Source organism: Hippopotamus amphibius, chromosome 16 (genome assembly GCF_030028045.1).
Source record: "Hippopotamus amphibius kiboko isolate mHipAmp2 chromosome 16, mHipAmp2.hap2, whole genome shotgun sequence".
Lineage (NCBI taxonomy): Eukaryota > Metazoa > Chordata > Mammalia > Artiodactyla > Hippopotamidae > Hippopotamus > Hippopotamus amphibius.
Window position 1 is genome coordinate 10,639,209 of NC_080201.1, and position 5,110 is coordinate 10,644,318.

A 5,110-nucleotide genomic window follows, 5' to 3' on the forward strand; every position below is an offset into this window, starting at 1 on the left:
CACGTGCTTCCTCCAACACACTTGGTGTCGCCCCCCCTCCTCCTGTAACTGGACACTGATTAATTCTTGCCGTCGCCCATCAGGCTTCATACTGCAGGCCCGACTCTGCCTCCCTCTCTGCAGATGACCCTGTTCAAACAGCACACACGTCTCAGCCCAGGTTGTCAGAGGAAGCTGGGGCTGCCTGGAGAAAGGATGCGATCACAAATATTGTAATAAGAAAAGGGGAGTAGAGGCGGCTAAATACATGGAGGACGTAAAGCCAGGGTGGAACACAGGGTTATTCAGGGAACGAGTAACGGAAGACCTTGCATACACATTGATGGACGAATGCTTTTTTTTCCTAATAAATTTATTTATTTATTTTATTGGCTGTGTTGGGTCTTCGTTGCTGCACATGGGCTTTCTCTAGTTGTGGCAAGCGGAGGCTACTCTTCATTGTGGTGCGCGGGCTCCTCATTGCAGTGGCCTCTCTTGTTGCAGAGCGCGGGCTCTAGGCACGTGGGATTCAGTAGTTCTGGCACATGGGCTCAATAGCTGTGGCTCACAGACTCTAGAGCGCAGGCTCAATAGTTGTGGCACATGGGCTTAGTTGCTCTGCGGCATATGGTATCTTCCTGGGGCAGGGATCGAACTTGTGTCCCCTGCATTGGCAGGCGGATTCTTACCCATTTTTTTTTTTTTTAATTTTAATTTTAATTTTTTTTAGCTCTTTATTGGAATATAATTGCTTTACACTCTTGTACCAGTTTTTGAGGTACACCAAAGTCAATCAGCTGTATTTATACACATCCCCATATTCCCTCCCTCCTGCAACTCCCCCCCACCCTCCCCATCCCAGCCCTCTAAGGCATCACCCATCATTGAGTTGATCTCCTTTTGTTGTACAGCAACTTCCCACTAGCTATCTATTTTACACTTGGTAGTGTAAATATGTCTATGCTACTCTCTCACTTCATCCCAGCTTCCCCTTTGCCCCCTGCCCCTCCAACCTCATGTCCTCCAGTCCATTTTCTGCATCTGCATCCTTATTCTTGTCTTGTCCCTGGGTTTATCAGTACCTTTTTTTTTTTTTTTTTTAGATTCCGTATATGTGAGTTAGCATATGGTATTTGTTTTTCTCTTTCTGGCTTACTTCACTCTGTATGTCAGACTCTAGGTCTCTCCACCTCATTACATATAGCTCCATTTCATTCCTTTTTATAGCTGAGTAATATTCCATTGTATATATATTCCACATCTTCTTTATCCATTCATCTGTTGATGGGCATTTAGGTTGCTTCCATGTCCTGACTATTGTAAATAGTGCTGCAATAAACATTACGGTACATGTTTCTTTTTGGATTATGTATTTCTCTGGGTATATGCCCAGGAGTGGGATTACTGGATCATATGGTAGTTCTATTTTTAGTTTTTTAAGGAATCTCCAAACTGCTTTCCATAGTGGCTGTACCAACTTACATTCCCACCAACAGTGCAGGAGAGTTCCCTTTTCTCCACACCCTCTCCAACATTTGTTGTTTCTAGATGTTTTGATGATGGCCATTCTGATTGGTGAGAGGTGATACCTCATTGTGGCTTTGACTTGCATTTCTCTGATGATTAGTGATGTTGAGTATCTTTTCATGTGTTTGTTGGCCATCTGTATGTCTTCTTTGGAGAAATGTCTATTTAGGTCTTCCACCCATTTGTGATCAATGATCAATGAAGCTAAAAGTTGGTTCTTTGAAAAGATAAACAAAATTGATAAACCATTAGCCAGAACAATCAGGAAAAAAGGGAGAAGATGCAAATCAACAAAATTAGAAATGAAAAAGGAGAAGTAACAATGGACACCACAGAAATACAAAAGATCATGAGAGACTACTACAAGCAACTATGTGCCAATAAAATGGATAACCTAGAAGAAATGGATAAATTCTTAGAAAAATACAATCTTCCAAGACTGAACCAGGAAGAAATAGAAAATATAAACAGACTAATCACAAGTATGGAAATTGAGACTAATTAAAAATCTCCCAACAAACAAAAGCCCTGAGCCAGATGGCTTCACAGAAGAATTCTATCAAACATTTCGAGAAGAGCTAATACCTATCCTTCTCAAACTCTTCCAAAATAATAGCAGAAGGAGGAACACTCCCAAACTCATTCTACAAGGCCACCATCAACCTGATACCAAAACCAGGCAAAGATGTCACAAAAAAAGAAAATTACAGACCAATATCACTGATGAATATAGATGCAAAAATCCTCAACAAAATACTAGCTAACAGAATCCAACAGCACATTAAAAAAATCATCCACCATGATCAAGTGGGGTTTATTCCTGGGATGCAAGGATTCTTCAATATACACAAATCAATCAATGTGATACATCATATCAATATATTGAAGGATAAAAACCATATGATCATCTCAATAGATGCAGAAAAAGCTTTTGACAAAACTCAACATCCATTTATGATAAAAACGCTCCAGAAAATGGGCATAGAAGGAAACTATCTCAACATAATAAAAGCCATATATGAGAAACCAAAAGCCAACATCGTTCTAAATGGGGAAAAACTGAAAGAATTCCCTCTAAGAACAGGAACAAGACAAGGGTGTCCACTCTCACCATTATTATTCAACATAGTTTTGGAAGTTTTAGCCACAGCAATCACAGAAGAAAAAGAAATAAAAGGAATCCAAATTGGAAAAGAAGTAAAATTGTCACTCTTTGCAGATGACATGATATTATACATAGAAAACCCTAAAGACTCTACCAGAAAACTGCTAGCACTAATTGATGAATTTAGTAAAGTAGCAGGGTACAAAATTAATGCTCAGAAATCTCTTGCATTCCTATACACTACCAACGAAAGAGCAGAAAGAGAAATTAAGGAAACTCTCCCATTCACCATTGCAACAAAAAGAATAAAATACCTAGGAATAAACCTGCCTAAGGAGGCAAAAGACCTGTATGCAGAAAACTATAAGACACTGATGAAAGAAATCAAAGACAACACAAACAGATGGAGGGACATACCATGTTCTTGGATTGGAAGAATCAACATTGTGAAAATGACCGTAGTACCCCAAGCAACCTACAGATTCGACGCAATCCCTATAAAATTACCAATGGCATTTTTCAGAGAACTAGAACAAGAAATCTTACGATTTGTATGGAAACGCAAAAGACCCCGAATAGCCAAAGCAATCTTGAGAAGGAAGATGGAATCGGTGGAATTAGGCTTCCTGACTTCAAACTATACTACAAGGCCACAGTGATCAAGACAGTATGGTACTGGCACAAAAACAGAAAGGAAGATCAGTGGAACAGAATAGAGAACTCAGAGGTAAGCCCAAGCACATATGGGCACCTTATCTTTGACTAAGGAGGCAAAAATATACAATGGAAAAAAGACAGCCTCTTCAATAAGTGGTGCTGGTTCTAATGAAATTAGAACACTTCCTAACATCATACACAAAAATAAACTCCAAATGGATTAAAGACCTACATGTAAGGCCAGACACTATAAAACTCCTAGAGGAAAACACAGGCAGAACACTCTATGACATACATCAAAGCAAGATTCTTTTGGACCCACCACCTAGAATAAAGGAAATAAAATCAAAAATAAAAAAATGGGACCTAATGAAACTTAAAAGCTTTTGCACAGCGAAAGAAACCATAAACTAGACAAGAAGACAAATGCTTTTAAACCTGGACTTGCTACTCAGTAAAGCTCTGGAATCTAAATGATCTCCTACGTACGTCATCTCGCACTACAACAAACTACCCCAAATCTTAGTGGGCTCAGGGGGTAAACAGCAGCCGTTTGTTAATCCCCATGCGCCCAGGTGGCAGTGGCCGTTCTGCTGATCTGGGTGAGGCTTGCCTGCTGAGCTGCTCACGTGTCTGTAGAAGCCGGCTTGTTGGCTGGAAGCTCGCAGATGGAGGCTGGCCTGGGCTGGGATGAATGAGCTCTCCTGCAGGTTCCCTCCAAATCCCCATCAGGGAACCTTCTTGTGGTGATCCCAGATAAAAGAGAGCTCAGAAATGCAAGCATCTAACGTGCTACTGTCCCACTGGCTAGCAAGTGATCTGAGGCCAGACTCACTGTGGGAGACTCGAAGGAAAGGTCTGGATACAGGACCAGAGATGCACTCAATCTACAACACCTGAGTTTTGTTTGTTTAATTGTAGCAACTTTGGAAATTGAGAGAGGTATGAAACTCACATTTCACCATCTACAGAAAAAAAATCCTGCTATATTTCTTCCCAGTCTCTTTCTCTATGATTACATGCAATTTCATTTACAAAGCAAGAATCATAAGGTACACACGATTTGCATCCTCCTTTTTTCAGTTATTATACATCCATTTTCACAAGTTTGTTCTTAAGCTCCATAATTTTTTTAAGCCTGCATAACATTCTGACTTGCTGTTATGCTCTACTAATTTAAACATTTTCAAGTCACGGAAACTTTATTATATACAATCTTGCCTCCTGAAGAGAGTGGATTTAACTGAAAATTAACTGGCCAATCATTCTTTTTTGTTTGTTTTTTAATTTATTTATTTATTTATTTATTTAATTTATTTATTGGCTGCATTGGGTCTTCGTTGCTGCACACGGGCTTTCTCTAGTTGCTGAGAGCAGGGGCTACTCTTCATTGTGGTGTGTGGGCTTCTCATTGTAGTGGCTTCTCTTGTTGTGGAGCACGGGCCCTAGGCGCATGAGCTTCAATAGTTGCGGCACATGGGCTCAGTAGTTGTGGCTCACGGGCTCTAGAGCACAGGCTCAATAGTTGTGGCGCACGGGCTTAGTTGCTCCGCGGCATGTGGAATCTTCCCAGGGCAGGGCTCGAACCCATATCCCCTGCATTGGCAGGCAGATTCTTTACCACTGTGCCACCTAGGAAGTCCGAGGCCAATCATTCTTAAGTTTCTCAAGGTGCATAGCCAGAATGCTTCCCAGAATGTCTGTTCAACTTTCCATGACCAATCATGAATGCACTGTGCTCTCTGCAACCTGAGTATTTTCTTATTAAATACTTTTAATGAGAATAATAATTGCAACTACCTCTAGGGCCATAGGAGACAAAGTCAGAACAGCAATAGAAAA